The following is a 23,403-nucleotide window of genomic DNA, read 5'->3' on the forward strand; positions in this document are numbered from 1 at the left end:
ACCCACAGTTGAATAAAGTGAAGATTCAAAGATGTTTTGGGGTTGTTTTGCTGCCTTTGGCACTGGTTGCCTTGACTGTGTAATAGGCATCATAAAATCTGAAGATTACCAAAGGATTTTGAGTTGCAATGTAGTGCCCAGTGTCAGAAAACTGGGTTTGTGTCCTATGTCATGGGTCTTCCAGCAGGACAATGACTCCAAACATACTTCAAGAAGCACCCAGAAATGGATAAAAATAAAGTGCTGGAGAGCTCTGAAGTGGCCAACAAGGAATCTGGATCTAAATCCCATTGAACACCTGTGGAGAGATCTTAAAATTGCGGTTGGGTGAAGGCAACCTTCAAATATGAGAGACCTGGAGCAGTTTGCAAAAGAGTGGTCCAAAATTCCAATAAAGAGTAGAGATGAGCGTTGTTCTACTCGAACTGTTCGCCAATCTCAAATTCGAGCTGTCTTGGGCGGTGTTCGAGCCGTTCGGCGAACACGAACAATTTGAGAAAAATTCGGCTGTTCGAGGTTATGTTCGATAACTGTTCGTGCACCAAAATCATAACTGGATTTTTTCTCAGTAATGATGAAAATTAATGTTAATACGCAGTTTGAGTGTACAGCGGGGTGGGGGGAGGGGCAGGGGATGGATCTCTGCAGGAACAATGAAGATCTCCATTTTTTTTTTCTCTTTCCCGCATTTACAGTGGGGAGGTGCAATCTGTCAGCCTATCAGCAGCGCACACACGGAGCGAAGTGATTTTTTTCACACAAGCAAGGGCATGTGTCATTGGCAGTGTATGTCACATGTCCTTGCCCTATAAGACCAAGCCATTTTCCCCGTCGCCACCATTTTCTCACTGCTGCAGCTGCGTGTTAGACGGCACCGCTGTTGCTGTGTGCGCTATACCTTGTTAATTTCAAGCCAATTTTCGCACAAATCTACAGATAGCTTGGGAGTAGGGAATAGTTGTGATTAGTGTTGAGCCACCCCCGTAGTGTTCGAGTTCGGTTCGGTTCGTCGAACACCCGTGTGTTCGCCGAACTGTTCGTCGAACTGTTCGTCGAACACCTTCGAACACCGTTAAAACCAATGGCAGGCAAACAAAAACACATAGAAACACATAGAAAACACCTTCAAAGGTGTCCAAAAGCTGACAAACTGCTCAGAAGACACAACTAACACATGGAAAAGTGACAAGTACATATAGTCATGCGAAAAGAAAAGAGGTGGAGGAGTAAAAGGAGGGGGAGACACAGATATAGGCATGTCATGCCCTTCTAAAATCCAAAAAGTGAGAAGCCGAGACGGCCAGTCCGCTCCTGCCCGTGCCACCTCCGTGTTGCCGGGTTTGTGCCAGAGCCGCGGTGAACCCTGACGGCCAGCCCCCCTCTCCCAATACTGGTGCCTGTCCGCTGGTGGGTCGAGAGAGCCCCCCTGTGGTGGAGGCAGCTCTAAGCTTTTTATTTTAAATTGTCCCTCTAATTTGAATGAATACACTTTAAATCCATTTACAAGGATCTATTGGAGGGCAAGTCTCATGCCAGCAGCCGCGTAATTCCAGCTCCAGTAGCGTCCACTAAAGCTGCTGCAGTTAAAAAGCTTTTATAAGGATCGAGCTCGGCTGTCCACCGCAAGACATCCTAGTGCCAGTCCCAGCCCCTATGCCTTGGGGTGCCTCCTGATGCTCTTCACTGAGTATCCCGTGGTCCCGAAGCATTTCCTTTGAAAAAATTAAGTGTCCAAACTACAGGTGGTGTAGCTTGCTTAACAGCCGGGATAATCCGCTGACTAGCAGACACTGCTACTAGGCACAAAGTATTTCCTGGGCTAGATGCAGTTAAAAATTTGTAAGTAGATACTCTCGTTGGATGCTGAGAAAGCATTCCATAGAGTCTCCTGGCACGCCATATATGATTCTCTTAAAAAGCTTGGGGTAGGGGTCTAGGGGACCCTTTTATAGCCAAAATCACGGCCCTGTATCACAATACGTCACCTAGGCTGAAGATAAATGGAACTGTAGCACCGAGGGCTCGGTTGCTACAGACGTATTGCACCTCACCCAGAGGTGTGATATCTCACTCTCAGATAAGGATGGAGTGTGGATCAGGACCCGACACCTGCATGCATTACACCACATTGCCGTGGGGCAGGGCGACCAATATGCCCCTGAGATGGGCACGACAGTCCCTGTCCCTGGCTGGAGTGGGGGGAGGGAACACTGAGGAAGGGGAACCCTGCAGTGCAGGAGCAGGGAGGAAGCAGTTCCTGGGTGCATTGAGAAGGGAGTATAAAAGGTGGGCACCATCTTAGTTCAGTGCAGAGAAGTCTGAGCAGAAGTGGCAGGGAGCAGGGGCTCTGCATGAGCTCTGCTCCGGAGGCGGGCCTAGTAACAGAGGCCCAGGCCTGCAAGAGGGAGAAGGAAGGAAGAGGAGCGGAGAAGGCTCCAGGAACGAGGAATGAAGGGATCCCAGGGGTGCGGACGGGCGAGTCACCACCGCACGCCCGAATCCACCTGCGTGGAGGGGTCAGGCCAAAGGGGGAGACCGGTCCCCGAACTAGTGGAGGCAGGAAACGACCCTCAGCTAGAAACCGGAGGCTCTGACATTTTATGTGGCGCAGCCCCTTGCTCCACCCGCTAGGAAGGCACCACATAGGGTCAGGGAAACTGGCGCCAAGTTTACCAAGAGGAGGCCCGAGGCAGCCGGACAGAAGTGTTGGTAAGAAAGGCCAGACAAAGGACACACAAAGGGGGTCCTGTGAAGCGCTCCAAAGTTATCTGGGAGTTGTCTGAGCCCCTCACCTGGTGAGCACAGTACGACGTGGGCAGCCGTTACCTGCAGACGTGGTCTGGATAATAAGAACTGTGAGTAAAGGCCCTGAACTGCATCACTGACTCCGTGTCGTTACTGCTGCTGCCCTGCACCATCACCCCCATCCTCCGCATACACTGCCCTGAGGCTATACTCCTCCCGTGGGGAGTTATGCTACGCTCTGCTGCACCCACAACACCAGCCTTAGCGGTCTGCCCTGTAGCGGCGGTTCACTCTGACCGCAATCCAAGGGTGGCGTAGTCGGACATTTAAACATCAAAACCACATAAATAGTTCCGCCACTGGTTTGACCGCCCTGAGCCACGGAACCGGATCGCCGCCACGAAGACTACAACCACCAGCATCCACCAAAAAGGGTCCAGCTCCGGGTGTCCCAAGGCCCAGGGGGTGCGTCAGAACATTTTCATCACCTTTCACAATCACCAATGGGACAAGGCAGGGATGTCCTCTGTCCCCTCTCTTATACATCCTAGTGACGGAGCACCTGCTCTCATCAATTCGCCATAACCCCAATATTAGGTGGATTGAGGTGGGAGGCACCGAGTACAAGTGCTCTCTATTTGCTGATGATGTCCTAGTATATATCACTCAATCACATATATCCATCCCTGCTGTTATGGCTGAAATAGATCACTTTGTTACATGGTAAAATTTTAAAATCAATGCAGCGAAGTCTGAGGCCCTCGATGTCTCCCTCCCTAAATCCATATAGGATTCCATCCAGTCCAACTTTCCCTTTGCCTGGCCCTCACAGGGTATCAAATACTTAGGAATTCCTATTCATAGAGACCTCTCCCATCTATGTTATCTTAATTTTGGGCCCTTTATTGAACAATTCCATACAGACCACGGTTGGCAAGTTAGAACTGTAAGATTCACTACGTGAACCACTGGTGTTTTGTGGAAAAGCACATGTACACCGCGTTCCAATTTATTATGCAAAAAGTGTTTAGGAGTGATAAGGGAAGAATTTGTTTGTTTGTCAGTTAAACTCATTGATGGTGATGTGTGTCAGGGCTCTTTATATCACTGTAAGCAATTGCAGACACCTGTGCTAATTAGTTTGGCAGGTGTGTCCAATGAAAGGCAAGACTACTTAAGAAGGCTCTCTCACATTATTAAGCAGCCTATATTTTCTGCCAAAATGGGAAAGAAAAAGGATGTGTCGGCTGCTGAGAAGCAACAAATTGTGGAGTGTTTAGGTCAAGGCATGACTACAATCAACATTGTGCGATGATCAGGATGAAGTGTCTTGGCAATCAAGAAGTATGTAGCTGATTCACAGTACACACGTGTGCGTGCTGATAAGGGCAAATTGAGGACTCTTTCCTACAGGCAATTACGTCAGGTTGAAAGAGCAGCGGCAAAAAAGCCTTGTCATAGCAGCAGACAAGTTTTTGAAGCTGCTTGTGCCTCCAACGTCCCCCGAACAACAAGATGCAGGGTCCTTCAGAGGTTTGCAGCTGTGCATACGCCATCCTGTCGACCTCCTCTATCCACTTCACACAAGCAGAAACGGCTCCAGTGGGCCAAACATTACATGAAGACTGATTTCAAAACTGTTTTGTTCACGGATGAGTGCCGTGCAGCGCTCGATGGTCCAGATGAATGGAGTGGAGGATGGCTGGTTGATGGACACCCCACGCAAACACGGCTACAGCGCCAACAAGGAGGAGGTGGAGTAATGTTTTGGGCTGGAATCATGGGGAGAGAGATTGTCGGCCCCTTTAGGATCCCTGAAGGCGCTAAAGATGAACTCCATAATGTATGTGGATTTTCTCAAACAGCACTTCCTGCCATGGTTCAAGAAGAAGAACCGTGTATTTCACAGCAAGATCATTTTTCTGCATGATAATGCACCATCTCATGCTGCACATAAAACATCTGCATCTCTGGCTGATATGGGCATAAAAGGGGACAAACTTATGGTGTGACCCCCATGCTCCCCTGACCTCTACCCCATTCAGAACCTTTGGAGCATCATTAAAAGGAGTGTCTATGATGGCGGGAGGCAGTTCACATCTAAGCAACAGCTCTGGGAGGGTATTCTGTCCTCATGCAAAACAATTGAAGCAGAAACCATCCAAAACCTGACAAATTCAATGGACGAGAGAGTTCAGAAGCTCCTTTCGAACAAGGGGTCCTATGTGAAAATGTAACATCACCTAGAATAAAGTTTTGAGTTGAAAACTGTTTGATTTCAGTTTCTAACAACCTGCTAATGCTTATAATTTCAAAAATGACCATTTTTTTGGTCTTTATTAAAATGAAAAGGTTGATCGAAAAGTTTGGGGGATCTAAGAGTGTGGCAACCCAGTAGTCATGATTACTTCGAATTCTGACAATATGAGGGTCATGCTGCAGGTAGTGCAGCAAGAAGGCACTTATGTGTCTTGCGCATCTCGGAGCCCCAAAATTATTTTCCGGGCTAGATGCAGCTAAAAATTATTTTTAATTTTAAATCTGGTGAAGCTTATTATAGATGGCCTAATAGGATCAGTGCTGCACACTGCTACAAAGCCCAAATTATTTTCCAGTCAAGATACAGATAAACATGATTAGTAATTTGAAAGCTTAAAACGGTTGGTAGGGTGATTTTAACCAATCATCAAGCTTTTACTCTCCCCAGGATGACACAGGGGTAGAAAAGTCGTTTCGGATCCATGATTTGTTCATCTTTATGAACGTGAGTCTGTCTACATTATCAGTGGAGAGACGCGTGCGCTTATCTGTCAGCACACCACCAGCAGCGCTGAACACACGTTCAGACAGAACGCTGGCTGCGGGGCATGACAAGATCTCCAAGGCGTAAGTGGCTAGCTCCGGCCATTTATCCAGATTGGAAGCCCAAAAAGAGCAAGGGTCCAGTGACACAGTCGTGGCTTCAATGTTTACTTGGAGATACTCCTGTACCATCGTCTCTAGGCGTTGACTATGTGTCAGACTTCTTGTCTCCTGTGGCCTTGCAAAGGATGGGCTAAAAAAGTGGTGAAATGATTCCGCAAAATTGATGTTACCAGCAGATACTGTGGTTCTGTTACGGTTTGAGTGCTGAACACTTGACGGTCCCACGGTTGGCAAGTTGGAACTGTGAGATTCACTACGTGCACCACTGGTATTTTGTGGAAAAGCACATGTAAGATTCTGCAACAGTCTCTGCTGATACTCCTGCATGCGTGCATCCCTTTCTATGGCAGGAATAATTTCTGCAAATTTACTTTTGTACCGGGGATCTAACAGTGTGGCAACCCAGTAGTCAGGATTATTTCTAATTCTCACAATTCGAGGGTCATGTTGCAGGTAGTGCAGCAAGAAGGCACTCATGTGTGTTGCGCATCCAGGAGCACCAAGTCCCTGTTGTGTTGGTGGCGAGGTAACAATCATGCTTCCTTCCTCTGTCCTCTCCCCCCAACCTCGCACAACAGAAATGTGATCAAGGTCTCCCTCATCTGATGAGTCTTCCATCAGTTCGTCCTCCACTTCTTCCTGGGCTCCTGCACCTTCCTCACTAGTTTGGCTGCTACCATGCGCCCTGGTAAAATCATCTCCCCCACCCTCACATGCCTGCCGCCTTGGTGCTGCCGACCGTGTTTAACATGTGCTCCAGCATGTAAATCACCGGAATAGTCATGCTGATAATGGCATCGTCAGCACTAAACATCTTCGTCGCCATTTCAAAACTGTGCAGAAGGGTGCATAGGTCCCTGATCTGAGACCACTCCTCCAGCGTGATTTGCCCCACCTCTGAATCTCGTTGGCCCAGGCTATACGTCAGAACGTATTGCACCAGGGCTTGTCGGTGCTGCCACAGTCGCTGCAACATGTGCAGAGTTGAATTCCACCGGGTAGGCACATCGCATTTTAGCCGGTGAAATGGCAGGCCCAACGACTTCTGTAGAGATGTAAGTCGCTGAGCTGCGGGATGCGAACGGCGGAAGTGAGCACACAGCGACCGTGCCCTCTGCAGAAGGCCATCTAGTCTCGGATAGTGGGCTAAAAATTGCTGGACAACCAGGTTCAACACGTGAGCCATACAAGGCACGTGTGTGACATTGCCCCGGCGAAGGGCCGCACCCAGGTTTGCAGCATTGTCGCACACGGCCTTCCCTGGTTTCAGGTCCAGTGGAGACAACCATTCATGAAATTGGTTCTCCAGAGCTGACCACAACTCCTCAGCTGTGTGACTCACATTTCCCAGACATTTCAATGTAAAAACCGCCTGATGACATTGAGCCCTACTGCCAGCATAGTAAGGAGGTGTGCATGATCCCTTCTGCGCAGTTAGAAAGCTTGTGGCATGACCAGACAGGCTTTGGGTGCAGGTGGAAGACCGAGAGGAGGTTGAGGAGGCAGAAGCAGTGGAGGAACTTTGACATAAAGAGGATTGACGCACAACTCGTGGGGACGGCAAGACTTGGACAGCAGCCCCTTGTCCTGCTGTCACCATAGTTACCCAGTGCCCAGTCAGCGACATGTAACGCCCCTGTCCATGCCTACTCGTCCAAGTGTCTGTGGTGAAATGCACCCTGTCACACACAGAGTTTCTCAAAGAAGCGGTGATGTTGTGTGCGACATGCTGGTGGAGCGCAGGCACACCTTTCTTTGAGAAGTAGTGCCGACTGGGCATCTGGTACTGGGGCACTGCGACGGACATAAGGTCTCGAAAATCCTCTGTGTCCACCAGGCGGAAAGGCAGCATTTCTGTAGCCAAGAGCTTGCAGATGGTGAAATTCAACCTCTTAGCTTTCTCATGGCTAGGAGGAAATGGTCTTTTACTTGTCCACATCTGAGGGACCGAGGGCTGGCTATTGTGCTTAGACGGGGTTGATAAGGGTGTCCCCGGCAAACTGCCGGTCTGTGAGGAAGATGCAGGCGGACATGTTAGGTTGCCTTGATCCAAAGGTGGTGCTATCGATGTCGGACAGCGCTCAAGACCAGCTGGTGTTACCACCTCCAAAGAAAATGATGACCTGCCAATCACGCTGGCTGTTGCGGGTAAAGAGGTGGCAGGTCTGCGCCCCAAAACAGGTGTGACTGCTGTCCCCCCAGTCACAGAGGATGAAGAGGCCGCGGATGCACAAGATATGGCAGACGGTGGTTGGCCCGGCCGGCTAGGCCGCATTGTAGCACACTGAGCTTCCCACTGCAACTTATGCTTCATGTCCATGTGCCGCTTCATGCATGAAGTACTCAAACTATGTATTTTTTGGCCTCTACTTAGCTTTTGCTGACAAATGTTACAGATAACACGAGTTGGGTCATCTTTATCGATCTGAAAAAATGCCCAGGCTATGCAAGGCTTAGCACCCATGCGACCTGAAGAGCCACCACGACTTGTGGTGAGAGGCAGAGTTGTGTTTGAGGATGCAGTTGTTGACGTGCTTCCAGTACTACGTCTCTGTCCAGGAAGGCGCAACCTGACCTCGTCGTCACTAGCATCTTCCTCCACCTCCTCTGCTGACCTCATCTCTTGGCTGACTGTGGGTTGACAGTAAGTGGGATCTCCGACCTCATCATCATCACCCTGTGCGTTATCACACCCGTCGTCCTCAGAGCCAACCTGTTCCTGCCCTGACAAAAAACTAAAGTTGTCGCTCCAATCAGGTATTTGAGTCTTATCATCGTCTTCCTCATTGTCTCCACCAACAGGAGTTACAGTTTGGGAATGAGGGTCTACATTATGGTCAGAACCTTCTGCGTCTGGTCCTGGATCCGACTCATAAAGATTCTGGGCATCAGTGCAGATCATTTCCTCGTCTGGATTCACAGAAGCGCTGGAGTCGACCTCTGATTCCCAGGCTATAGTATGAGTAAACAGCTCTGCAGACTCAACCATCTGTTCTACCTCATACTCAGACGGGCAGCTGGAGATTTGGGAGCTGTGAGGAAGCAAGTGCGATTTGGGTGACACCTTTGAGGACTGGAGTATTTGTGATGTTGAAGTTGATGTGGAGGAGAGCCCACTTAAAGGAGCACTTGATATCCGTTGAAGCACCTGCTGTTTTTGTGCCTCATCTGGAATTTGTAGCGATTGGCGTGGCCGTAAGAAAGGGATCTTATCACATTGTCCACTAAAAGAAGTAGACATTTTAGTTTGGCTGGAAGATGGTCTTTCTTCTGCACCTACCCCACGGACACAACCTTTTTTCCCCTTCCCAACACGCCTATTCCCCTTTCCACCAGCAGCAGGCCTTTATCCACTCATTTTGGTGGTTAACTAATTCACAACTCTGGAGTTGTTTGCACAAAAAAACAATGGATGGTAACCGAGCAGAGCTGAGTGGCCAAACTGTGGTATTAGGCCAAAACTATTGGCTGGGTTAGATGCAGAAAAAAATTATTTTTAATTTGCAACCTGATGGAGGTCAGTATAGATGGACTAATAGACCAAGTCCCACACACCGCTAGAAGCCCAAATATTTTTTCAGAGCTAGATGCAGAAATTTTTTTTATTCAATTTGCAACCTGATGGAGGTCAGTATAGATGGACTAATAGACCAAGTCCCACACACTGCTAGAAGCCCAAATATTTTTTCAGAGCTAGATGCAGAAAAAAATTATTTTTAATTTGCAACCTGATGGAGGTCAGTATAGATGGACTAATAGACCAAGTCCCACACACCGCTAGAAGCCCAAATATTTTTTCAGAGCTAGATGCAGAAAAAAATTTTATTCAATTTGCAACCTGCTGGAGGTCAGTATAGAAGGACTAATAGAACAAGTCCCACACACTGCTAGAAGCCCAAATATTTTTTCAGAGCTAAATGAAGAAAAAAATTATTTTTAATTTGCAACCTGATGGAGGTCAGTATAGATGGACTAATAGACCAAGTCCCACACACTGCTAGAAGCCCAAATATTTTTTCAGAGCTAGATGCAGAAAAAAATTATTTTTAATTTGCAACCTGATGGAGGTCAGTATAGATGGACAAATAGAACAAGTCCCACACGCTGCTAGAAGCCCAAATATTTTTTCAGAGATAAATGAAGAAAAAAATTATTTTTAATTTGCAACCTGATGGAGGTCAGTATAGATGGACTAATAGACCAAGTCCCACACACTGCTAGAAGCCCAAATATTTTTTCAGAGCTAGATGCAGAAAAAAATAATTTTTAATTTGCAACCTGATGGAGGTCAGTATAGATGGACTAATAGACCAAGTCCCACACACCGCTAGAAGCCCAAATATTTTTTCAGAGCTAGATGCAGAAAATTTTTTTATTCAATTTGCAACCTGATGGAGGTCAGTATAGATGGACTAATAGACCAAGTCCCACACACTGCTAGAAGCCCAAATATTTTTTCAGAGCTAGATGCAGAAAAAAATTATTTTTAATTTGCAACCTGATGGAGGTCAGTATAGATGGACTAATAGACCAAGTCCCACACACTGCTAGAAGCCCAAATATTTTTTCAGAGCTAGATGCAGAAAAAAATTATTTTTAATTTGCAACCTGATGGAGGTCAGTATAGATGGACTAATAGACCAAGTCCCACACACCGCTAGAAGCCCAAATATTTTTTCAGAGCTAGATGCAGAAAAAAATTATATTCAATTTGCAACCTGCTGGAGGTCAGTATAGAAGGACTAATAGGACAAGTCCCACACACTGCTAGAAGCCCAAATATTTTTTCAGAGCTAAATGAAGAAAAAAATTATTTTTAATTTGCAACCTGATGGAGGTCAGTATAGATGGACTAATAGACCAAGTCCCACACACTGCTAGAAGCCCAAATATTTTTTCAGAGCTAGATGCAGAAAAAAAATATTTTTAATTTGCAACCTGATGGAGGTCAGTATAGATGGACTAATAGACCAAGTCCCACACACCGCTAGAAGCCCAAATATTTTTTCAGAGCTAGATGCAGAAATTTTTTTTATTCAATTTGCAACCTGATGGAGGTCAGTATAGATGGACTAATAGACCAAGTCCCACACACTGCTAGAAGCCCAAATATTTTTTCAGAGCTAGATGCAGAAAAAAATTATTTTTAATTTGCAACCTGATGGAGGTCAGTATAGATGGACTAATAGACCAAGTCCCACACACTGCTAGAAGCCCAAATATTTTTTCAGAGCTAGATGCAGAAAAAAATTATTTTTAATTTGCAACCTGATGGAGGTCAGTATAGATGGACTAATAGAACAAGTCCCACACGCTGCTAGAAGCCCAAATATTTTTTCAGAGATAAATGAAGAAAAAAATTATTTTTAATTTGCAACCTGATGGAGGTCAGTATAGATGGACTAATAGACCAAGTCCCACACACTGCTAGAAGCCCAAATATTTTTTCAGAGCTAGATGCAGAAAAAAAATATTTTTAATTTGCAACCTGATGGAGGTCAGTATAGATGGACTAATAGACCAAGTCCCACACACCGCTAGAAGCCCAAATATTTTTTCAGAGCTAGATGCAGAAAGAAATTATATTCAATTTGCAACCTGCTGGAGGTCAGTATAGAAGGACTAATAGAACAAGTCCCACACACTGCTAGAAGGCCAAATATTTTTTCAGAGCTAAATGAAGAAAAAAATTATTTTTAATTTGCAACCTGATGGAGGTCAGTATAGATGGACTAATAGACCAAGTCCCACACACTGCTAGAAGCCCAAATATTTTTTCAGAGCTAGATGCAGAAAAAAATTATATTCAGTTTGCAACCTGATGGAGGTCAGTATAGATGGACTAATAGAATGATGCTATGCCCAAAAGATTTTACTTCACTAGGTGCAGTAAAAAAATTGGTATTCTATACACAGGTGGTATATCTTGCAACACAGATAGGCTACTCCACTGACTAACACACTCTGCAATAGGCCAAAAAGGATTAGCTTTGCTAGATTCAGCCAAATGCTGTGAAAAAAACTTGCACAGCACTGGCACAGACCTGCCTGGCAAAAACTGATAGGAACTGATGTAACCTAGTCCTGAAAAGGACTCCAATTACAATTAGTCTTTACTCCCACAATCTATCTATTTAAGAGCACAGACCTGCTTGATAAAAGTCGTAGGAAATGCTGTAACCTAGTCCTTAAGAGGACTGCAATCACAACTATTCCCTACTCCCAAACTATCTGTATATTTGTGCGAAAATTGGCTTGAAATTAACAAGGTATAGCGCACACAGCAACAGCGGTGCCGTCTAACACGCAGCTGCAGCAGTGAGAAAATGGTGGCGACGGGGAAAATGGCTTGGTCTTATAGGGCAAGGACATGTGACATACACTGCCAATCACACATGCCCTTGCTTGTGTGAAAAAAAGCACTTCGCTCCGTGTGTGCGCTACTGATAGGCTGACAGATTGCACCTCCCCACTGCAAATGCGGGAAAGAGAAAAAAAAATGGAGATCTTCATTGTTCCTGCAGAGATCCATCCCCTGCCCCTCCCCCTGCCCCGCTGTACACTCAAACTGCGTATTAACATTAATTTTCATCATTACTGAGAAAAAATCCAGTTATGATTTTGGTGCACGAACAGTTATCGAACATAACCTCGAACAGCCGAATTTTTCTCAAATTGTTCGTGTTCGCCGACCGGCTCGAACACCGCCCAAAACAGCTCGAATTTGAGATTGGCAAACAGTTCGAGTAGAACAACGCTCATCTCTAGTTGTGATTGCAGTCCTTTTAAGGACTAGGTTACAGCATTTCCTACGACTTTTATCAGGCAGGTGTGTGCTCTTAAATAGATAGATTGTGGGAGTAAAGACTAATTGTAATTGGAGTCCTTTTCAGGACTAGGTTACATCAGTTCCTATCAGTTTTTGCCAGGCAGGTCTGTGCCAGTGCTGTGCAAGTTTTTTTCACAGCATTTGGCTGAATCTAGCAAAGCTAATCCTTTTTGGCCTATTGCAGAGTGTGTTAGTCAGTGGAGTAGCCTATCTGTGTTGCAAGATATACCACCTGTGTATAGAATACCAATTTTTTTACTGCACCTAGTGAAGTAAAATCTTTTGGGCATAGCATCATTCTATTAGTCCATCTATACTGACCTCCATCAGGTTGCAAATTGAATATAATTTTTTTCTGCATCTAGCTCTGAAAAAATATTGGGCTTCTAGCTGTGTGTGGGACTTGTTGTATTAGTCCATCTATACTGACCTCCATCAGGTTGCAAACTGCATATATTTTTTTCTTCATCTACCTCTGAAAAAATATTGGGCTTCTAGCTGTGTGTGGGACTTGTTCTATTAATCCATCTATACAGACCTCCATCAGGTTGCAAACTGAATATATTTTTTTCTGCATCTACCTCTGAAAAAATATTGGGCTTCTAGCTGTGTGTGGGACTTGTTGTATTAGTCCATCTATACTGACCTCCATCAGGTTGCAAACTGAATATATTTTTTTCTGCATCTACCTCTGAAAAAATATTGGGCTTCTAGCTGTGTGTGGGACTTGTTGTATTAGTCCATCTATACAGACCTCCATCAGGTTGCAAACTGAATATATTTTTTTCTGCATCTACCTCTGAAAAAATATTGGGCTTCTAGCTGTGTATGGGACTTGTTGTATTAGTCCATCTATACTGACCTCCATCAGGTTGCAAACTGAATATATTTTTTTCTGCATCTACCTCTGAAAAAATATTGGGCTTCTAGCTGTGTGTGGGACTTGTTCTATTAATCCATCTATACAGACCTCCATCAGGTTGCAAACTGATATATATTTTTCTGCATCTACCTCTGAAAAAATATTGGGCTTCTAGCTGTGTGTGGGACTTGTTGTATTAGTCCATCTATACTGACCTCCATCAGGTTGCAAACTGAATATATTTTTTTCTGCATCTACCTCTGAAAAAATATTGGGCTTCTAGCTGTGTGTGGGACTTGTTCTATTAATCCATCTATACAGACCTCCATCAGGTTGCAAACTGAATATATTTTTTTCTGCATCTACCTCTGAAAAAATATTTGGCCTTCTAGCAGTGTGTGGGACTTTCTCTATTAGTCCATCTATACTGACCTCCATCAGGTTGCAAATTAAAAATAATTTTTATCTGCATCTAGCTCTGAAAAAATATTTGGCCTTCTAGCAGTGTGTGGGACTTTCTCTATTAGTCCATCTATACTGACCTCCATCAGGTTGCAAATTAAAAATAATTTTTATCTGCATCTAGCTCTGAAAAAATATTTGGCCTTCTAGCAGTGTGTGGGACTTTCTCTATTAGTCCATCTATACTGACCTCCATCAGGTTGCAAATTGAATATAATTTTTTTCTGCATCTAACCCAGCCAATAGTTTTGGCCTAATACCACAGTTTGGCCACTCAGCTCTGCTCGGTTCCCATCCATTGCTTTTTTGTGCAAACAACTCCAGAGTTGTTAATTAGTTAACCACCAAAATGAGTGGAAAAAGGCCTGCTGCTGGTGGAAAGGGGAATAGGCGTGTTGGGAAGGGGAAAAAAGGTTGTGTCCGTGGGGTAGGTGTTAAAGCAACAGTAACATCTGCAGAAGAAAGACCATCTTCCAGCCAAACTAAAATGTCTACTTCTTTTAGCGGACAATGTGATAAGATCCCTTTCTTACGGCCACGCCAATCGCTACAAATTCCAGATGAGGCACAAAAACAGCAGGTGCTTCAACGGATATCAAGTGCTCCTTTAAGTGGGCTCTCCTCCACATCAACTTCAACATCACAAATACTCCAGTCCTCAAAGGTGTCACCCCAATCGCACTTGCTTCCTCACAGCTCCCAAATCTCCAGCTGCCCGTCTGAGTATGAGGTAGAACAGATGGTTGAGTCTGCAGAGCTGTTTACTCATACTATAGCCTGGGAATCAGAGGTCGACTCCAGCGCTTCTGTGAATCCAGACGAGGAAATGATCTGCACTGATGCCCAGAATCTTTATGAGTCGGATCCAGGACCAGACGCAGAAGGTTCTGACCATAATGTAGACCCTCATTCCCAAACTGTAACTCCTGTTGGTGGAGACAATGAGGAAGACGATGATAAGACTCAAATACCTGATTGGAGCGACAACTTTAGTTTTTTGTCAGGGCAGGAACAGGTTGGCTCTGAGGACGACGGGTGTGATAACGCACAGGGTGATGATGATGAGGTTGGAGATCCCACTTACTGTCAACCCACAGTCAGCCAAGAGATGAGGTCAGCAGAGGAGGTGGAGGAAGATGCTAGTGACGACGAGGTCAGGTTGCGCCTTCCTGGACAGAGACGTAGTACTGGAAGCACGTCAACAACTGCATCCTCAAACACAACTCTGCCTCTCACCACAAGTCGTGGTGGCTCTTCAGGTCGCATGGGTGCTAAGCCTTGCATAGCCTGGGCATTTTTTCAGATCGATAAAGATGACCCAACTCGTGTTATCTGTAACATTTGTCAGCAAAAGCTAAGTAGAGGCCAAAAAATACATAGTTTGAGTACTTCATGCATGAACCGGCACATGGACATGAAGCATAAGTTGCAGTGGGAAGCTCAGTGTGCTACAATGCGGCCTAGCCGGCCGGGCCAACCACCGTCTGCCATATCTTGTGCATCCGCGGCCTCTTCATCCTCTGTGACTGGGGGGACAGCAGTCACACCTGTTTTGGGGCGCAGACCTGCCACCTCTTTACCCGCAACAGCCAGCGTGATTGGCAGGTCATCATTTTCTTTGGAGGTGGTAACACCAGCTGGTGTTGAGCGCTGTCCGACATCGATAGCACCACCTTTGGATCAAGGCAACCTAACATGTCTGCCTGCATCTTCCTCACAGACCGGCAGTTTGCCGGGGACACCCTTATCAACCCCGTCTAAGCACAATAGCCAGCCCTCGGTCCCTCAGATGTGGACAAGTAAAAGTCCATTTCCTCCTAGCCATGAGAAAGCTAAGAGGTTGAATTTCATCATCTGCAAGTTCTTGGCTACAGAAATGCTGCCTTTCCGCCTGGTGGACACAGAGGATTTTCGAGACCTTATGTCCGTCGCAGTGCCCCAGTACCAGATGCCCAGTCGGCACTACTTCTCAAAGAAAGGTGTGCCTGCGCTCCACCAGCATGTCGCACACAACATCACCGCTTCTTTGAGAAACTCTGTGTGTGACAGGGTGCATTTCACCACAGACACTTGGACGAGTAGGCATGGACAGGGGCGTTACATGTCGCTGACTGGGCACTGGGTAACTATGGTGACAGCAGGACAAGGGGCTGCTGTCCAAGTCTTGCCGTCCCCACGAGTTGTGCGTCAATCCTCTTTATGTCAAAGTTCCTCCGCTGCTTCTGCCTCCTCAACCTCCTCTCGGTCTTCCACCTGCACCCAAAGCCTGTCTGGTCATGCCACAAGCTTTCTAACTGCGCAGAAGGGATCCTGCACACCTCCTTACTATGCTGGCAGTAGGGCTCAACGTCATCAGGCGGTTTTTACATTGAAATGTCTGGGAAATGTGAGTCACACAACTGAGGAGTTGTGGTCAGCTCTGGAGAACCAATTTCATGAATGGTTGTCTCCACTGGACCTGAAACCAGGGAAGGCCGTGTGCGACAATGCTGCAAACCTGGGTGCGGCCCTTCGCCAGGGCAATGTCACACACGTGCCTTGTATGGCTCACGTGTTGAACCTGGTTGTCCAGCAATTTTTAGCCCACTATCCCAGACTAGATGGCCTTCTGCAGAGGGCACGGTCGCTGTGTGCTCACTTTCGCCGTTCACATCCCGCAGCTCAGCGACTTACATCTCTACAGAAGTCGTTGGGCCTGCCACTTCACTGGCTAAAATGCGATGTGCCTACCCGGTGGAATTCAACTCTGCACATGTTGCAGCGACTGTGGAAGCACCGACAAGCCCTGGTGTAATACGTTCTGACGTATAGCCTGGGCCAACGAGATCCAGAGGTGGGGCAAATCACGCTGGAGGAGTGGTCTCAGATCAGGGACCTATGCACCCTTCTGCACAGTTTTGAAATGGCGACGAAGATGTTTAGTGCTGACGATGCCATTATCAGCATGACTATTCCGGTGATTTAAATGCTGGAGCACATGTTAAACAGAATTCGGAGTCAGATGGTGGCACAAGAGGAGGTGGAGGAAGTAGAGGAGGAGGAGTTGTATGCGGAAGGGCTAACATCTGCAAGGTCCAGACGGTCGGCAGCACCAAGGCGGCAGGCATGTGAGGGTGGGGGAGATGGTTTTACCAGGGCGCATGGTAGCAGCCAAACTAGTGAGGAAGGTGCAGGAGCCCAGGAAGAAGTGGAGGACGAACTGATGGAAGACTCATCAGATGAGGGAGACCTTGATCACATTTCTGTTGTGCGAGGTTGGGGGGAGAGGACAGAGGAAGGAAGCATGATTGTTACCTCGCCACCAACACAACAGGGACTTGGTGCTCCTGGATGCGCAACACACATGAGTGCCTTCTTGCTGCACTACCTGCAACATGACCCTCGAATTGTGAGAATTAGAAATAATCCTGACTACTGGGTTGCCACACTGTTAGATCCCCGGTACAAAAGTAAATTTGCAGAAATTATTCCTGCCATAGAAAGGGATGCACACATGCAGGAGTATCAGCAGAGACTGTTGCAGAATCTTACATGTGCTTTTCCACAAAATACCAGTGGTGCACGTAGTGATTCTCACAGTTACAACTTGCCAACCATGGGACCGTCAAGTGTTCAGCACTCAAACCGTAACAGAACCACAGTATCTGCTGGTAACATCAATTTTGCGGAATCATTTCACCACTTTTTTAGCCCATCCTTTGCAAGGCCACAGGAGACAAGAAGTCTGACACATAGTCAACGCCTAGAGACGATGGTACAGGAGTATCTCCAAGTAAACATTGAAGCCACGACTGTGTCACTGGACCCTTGCTCTTTTTGGGCTTCCAATCTGGATAAATGGCCGGAGCTAGCCACTTACGCCTTGGAGATCTTGTCATGCCCCGCAGCCAGCGTTCTGTCTGAACGTGTGTTCAGCGCTGCTGGTGGTGTGCTGACAGATAAGCGCACGCGGCTCTCCACTGATAATGTAGACAGACTCACGTTCATAAAGATGAACAAATCATGGATCCGAAATGACTTTTCTACCCCTGTGTCATCCTGGGGAGAGTAAAAGCTTGATGATTGGTTAAAATCACCCTACCAACCGTTTTAAGCTTTCAAATTACTAATCATGTTTATCTGTATCTTGGCTGGAAAATAATTTGGGCTTTGTAGCAGTGTGCAGCACTGATTCTATTAGGCCATCTATAATAAGCTCCACCAGATTTAAAATTACTAATCATGTTTATCTGTATCTTGACTGGAAAATAATTTGGGCTTTGTAGCAGTGTGCAGCACTGATCCTATTAGGCCATCTATACTAAAGCTTCACCAGATTTAAAATTAATAATAATTTTTAGCTGCATCTAGCCCGGAAAATAATTTTGGGGCTCCGAGATGCGCAAGACACATAAGTGCCTTCTTGCTGCACTACCTGCAGCATGACCCTCATATTGTCAGAATTCGAAGTAATCATGACTACTGGGTTGCCACACTCTTAGATCCCCCAAACTTTTCGATCAACCTTTTCATTTTAATACAGACCAAAAAAATGGTCATTTTTGAAATTATAAGCATTAGCAGGTTGTTAGAAACTGAAATCAAACAGTTTTCAACTCAAAACTTTATTCTAGGTGATGTTACATTTTCACATAGGACCCCTTCTTCGAAAGGAGCTTCTGAACTCTCTCGTCCATTGAATTTGTCAGGTTTTGGATGGTTTCTGCTTCAATTGTTTTGCATGAGGACAGAATACCCTCCCAGAGCTGTTGCTTAGATGTGAACTGCCTCCCGCCATCATAGACACTCCTTTTAATGATGCTCCAAAGGTTCTGAATGGGGTACAGGTCAGGGGAGCATGGGGGTCACACCATAAGTTTGTCCCCTTTTATGCCCATATCAGCCAGAGATGCAGATGTTTTATGTGCAGCATGAGATGGTGCATTATCATGCAGAAAAATGGTCTTGCTGTGAAATACACGGTTCTTCTTCTTGAACCATGGCAGGAAGTGCTGTTTGAGAAAATCCACATACATTATGGAGTTCATCTTTAGCGCCTTCAGGGATCCTAAAGGGGCCGACAATCTCTCTCCCCATGATTCCAGCCCAAAACATTACTCCACCTCCTCCTTGTTGGCGCTGTAGCCATGTTTGCGTGGGGTGTCCATCAACCAGCCATCCTCCACTCCATCCATCTGGACCATCGAGCGCTGCACGGCACTCATCCGTGAACAAAACAGTTTTGAAATCAGTCTTCATGTAATGTTTGGCCGACTGGAGCCGTTTCTGCTTGTGTGAAGTGGATAGAGGAGGTCGACAGGATGGCGTATGCACAGCTGCAAACCTCTGAAGAACCCTGCATCTTGTTGTTCGGGGGACGTTGGAGGCACAAGCAGCTTCAAAAACTTGTCTGCTGCTATGACAAGGCTTTTTTGCCGCTGCTCTTTCAACCTGACGTAATTGCCTGTAGGAAAGAGTCCTCAATTTGCCCTTATCAGCACGCACACGTGTGTACTGTGAATCAGCTACATACTTCTTGATTGCCAAGACACTTCATCCTGATCATCGCACAATGTTGATTGTAGTCATGCCTTGACCTAAACACTCCACAATTTGTTGCTTCTCAGCAGCTGACACATCCTTTTTCTTTCCCATTTTGGCAGAAAATGTAGGCTGCTTAATAATGTGAGACAGCCTTCTTAAGTAGTCTTGCCTTTCATTGGACACACCTGCCAAACTAATTAGCACAGGTGTCTGCAATTGCTTACAGTGATATAAAGAGCCCTGACACACATCACCATCAATGAGTTTAACTGACAAACAAATTCTTCCCTTATCACTCCTAAACACTTTTTGCATAATAATTTGGAACACAGTGTACATGTGCTTTTCCACAAAACACCAGTGGTTCATGTAGTGAATCTTACAGTTCTAACTTGCCAACCGTGGTCTGTATGGAGTTGTTCAATAAAGGGCCCAAAATTAAGATAACATAGATGGGAGAGGTCTCTATGAATAGGAATTCCTAAGTATTTGATACCCTGTGAGGGCCAGGCAAAGGGAAAGTTGGACTGGATGGAATCCTATATGGATTTGGGGAGGGAGACATCGAGGGCCTCAGACTTCGCTGCATTGATTTTAAAATTTGACCATGTAACAAAGTGATCTATTTCAGCCATAACAGCATGGATGGATATATGTGATTGAGTGATATATACTAGGACATCATCAGCAAATAGAGAGCACTTGTACTCGGTGCCTCCCACCTCAATCCACCTAATATTGGGGTTATGGCGAATTGATGAGAGCAGGTGCTCCGTCACTAGGATGTATAAGAGAGGGGACAGAGAACATCCCTGCCTTGTCCCATTGGTGATTGTGAAAGGTTATGAAAATGTTCTGACGCGCCCCCTGGGCCTTGGGACACCCGGAGCCGGACCCTTTTTGGTGGATGCTGGTGGTTGTAGTCTCCGTGGCGGCAACCCGGTTCCGTGGCTCAGGGCGGTCAAACCAGTGGCGGAACTATTTATGTGGTTTTGATGTTTAAATGTCCGACTACGCCACCCGTGGATTGCGGTCAGAGTGAACCGCCGCTCCAGGGCAGACCGCTGAGGCTGGTGTTGTGGGTGCAGCAGAGCGTAGCATAACTCCCCAGTTACACTGCCCTGAGTATAGCCTCAGGGCAGTGTATGCGGAGGATGGGGGTGATGGTGCAGGGCAGCAGCAGTAATGACACGGAGTCAGTGATGCAGTCCAGGGCCTTTACTCACAGTTCTTATTATCCAGACCACGTCTGCAGGTAACGGCTGCCCACGTCGTACTGTGCTCACCAGGTGAGGGTCTCAGACAACTCCCAGATAACTTTGGAGTGCTTCACAGGACCCCCTTTGTGTGTCCTTTGTCTGGCCTTTCTTACCAAGCCTTCTGTCCGGCTGCCTCGGGCCTCCTCTTGGTAAACTTGGCGCCAGTTTCCCTGACCCTATGTGGTGCCTTCCTAGCGGGTGTAGCGAGGGGCTGCGCACATAAAATGTCACAGCCTCCTGTTTCTAGCTGAGGGTCGTTTCCTGCCTCCACTAGTTTCGGGGACCGGTCTCCCCCTTTGGCCTGACCCCTCCACGCAGGTGGATTCGGGCGTGCGGTGGCGACTCGCCCGTACGCACCCCTGAGATCCCTTCGTTCCTCGTTCCTGGAGCCTTCTCCGCTCCTCTTCCTTCCTTCTCCCTCTTCCAGGCCTGGGCCTCTGTTACTAGGCCCGCCTCCGGAGCAGAGCTCATGCAGAGCCCCTGCTACCTGCCACTTCTGCTCAGACTTCTCTGCACTGAACTAAGATGGTGCCCACCTTTTATACTCCCTTCTCAATGCACCCAGGAACTGCTTCCTCCCTGCTCCTGCACTACAGGGTTCCCCTTCCTCAGTGTTCCCTCCCCCCAATCCAGCCAGGGACAGGGACTGTCATGCCCATCTCAGGGGCATATTGGTCGCCCTGCCCCACGGCAATGTGGTGTAATGCATGCACGTGTCGGGTCCTGATCCACACTACATCCTTACCTGAGAGTGAGATATCACACCTCTGGGTGAGGTGCAATACCTCTGTAGCAACCGAGCCCTCAGGGTGCTACAGTTCCAATTATCTTCAGCCTAGGTGACGTATTGCGATACAGGGCCATGATTTTGGCTATAAAAGGGTCCCCTAGACCCCTACCCCAAGCTTTTTAAGAGAATCATATATGGCGTGCCAGGAGACTCTATGGAATGCTTTCTCAGCATCCAACGAGAGTATCTAATTACAAATTTTTAACTGCATCTAGCCCAGGAAATACTTTGTGCCTAGTAGCAGGGTCTGCTAGTCAGCAGATTATCCCGGCTGTTAAGCAAGCTACACCACCTGTAGTTTGGACACTTAATTTTTTCAAAGGAAATGCTTCGGGACCACGGGATACTCAGTGAAGAGCATCAGGAGGCACCCCAAGGCATAGGGGCTCGGACTGGCAGTAGGATGCCTTGCGGTGGACAGCCGAGCTCGATCCTTATAAAAGCTTTTTAACTGCAGCAGCTTTAGTGGACGCTACTGGAGCTGGAATTACGCGGCTGCTGGCATGAGACTTGCCCTCCAATAGATCCTTGTAAATGGATTTAAAGTGTATTTATTCAAATTAGAGAGACAATTTAAATTAAAAAGCTTAGAGCTGCCTCCACCACAGGGGGGCTCGCTCGACCCACCAGCGGACAGGCACCAGTATTGGGAGAGGGGGGCTGGCCGTCAGGGTTCACCGCGGCTCTGGCACAAACCCGGCAACACGGAGGTGGCACGCGCAGGAGCGGACTGAACGTGTCGGCTTCTCACTTTTTGGATTTTAGAAGGGCATGACATGCCTATATTTGTGTCTCCCCCTCCTTTTACTCCTCCACCTCTTTTCTTTTCGCATGACTATATGTACTTGTCACTTTTCCATGTGTTAGTTGTGTCTTCTGAGCAGTTTGTCAGCTTTTGGACACCTTTGAAGGTGTTTTCTATGTGTTTCTATGTGTTTTTGTTTGCCTGCCATTGGTTTTAACGGTGTTCGAAGGTGTTCGACGAACAGTTCGACGAACAGTTCGGCAAACACACGGGTGTTCGACGAACCGAACCGAACTCGAACACTACGGGGTGGCTCAACACTAATAAAGAGGTATAAGAAGCTTGTTGATGATTATTGGAAGCGATTGATTGCAGTTATTTATTCCAAAGAATGTGCAACCAAATATTAAGTCGAGGGTGCCAACAATTTTGTCCAGCCCATATTTAGGATTTTGTGATAAATTATGTGTCCAGTTTGCCTGTTTTTCTGTTTTTTTGTGTTCCAATACATACAAATGAAATTAACATGTGTATAACAAAACATGTGTAATGGTACAGTAGTGTTTAAAATAATAGCAGTGTGTTCAAAAATATGAGTTAAGCACAAAATCGTTATACTAGTTTTTATTTCCATGCATTGGGAACATTGCACACTGTTTTCTAATTCAAAACTTGAAGAGAAATGTCTATAGTTTTTAACTACTTTACAGAAAATAACAAAAAATGAACATTGGGCTGTTCTAAAAAATAGTGTCTTTACAAAGTCACAATATGTACTCTTTTTTTTTGAGGGTTTAGCATTCCTGTGAATCACTAACCTCATATTTAGTTGTATACCCACAGTTTTTTAGACCTGCTTCACATCTATTTTGCATAGAGTCAACTAACTTATGGCACCTGTCAACTGTTATTTCAGCCTAGGACTGCTTTGACTACATACCACAATTTTTTGGCATTTGTTGGCTTTGCCTCAGAAACGGCATTTTTGATGTCTCCCCACAAGTGTTCTATCTGATTAAGGTCCAGGGATTAGGCTGGCCACTCCATAACCTCAATTTTGTTGGACTGGAACCAAGATTTTGCTCATTTACTGGTGTGTTTAGGATCTTGTCTTGTTGAAACACCAATTTCAAGGGCATATCCTCTTCAGCATAAGGCAACATGACCTCTTCAAGTATTTTAATATATGCAAACTGGTTCAAGATCCCTGGAATGCGGTAACTATAGTAAGAGAACCATGCCCATATCATGATGCTTGCACCA

General features: G+C 46.3%; 1 protein-coding gene across 5 annotated transcripts in view; it reads left to right on the forward strand.

Moving 5' to 3' along the window:
- Positions 1 to 23,403, forward strand: part of GRM3 (glutamate metabotropic receptor 3) — a 438,101-nt gene that overhangs the window by 153,300 nt on the left and 261,398 nt on the right. The window lies entirely within an intron of this gene.

The sequence above is a fragment of the Phyllobates terribilis genome, unplaced genomic scaffold (assembly GCF_046119375.1).
Source record: "Phyllobates terribilis strain yellow unplaced genomic scaffold, ASM4611937v1 Scaffold_11__3_contigs__length_659146591, whole genome shotgun sequence".
Lineage (NCBI taxonomy): Eukaryota > Metazoa > Chordata > Amphibia > Anura > Dendrobatidae > Phyllobates > Phyllobates terribilis.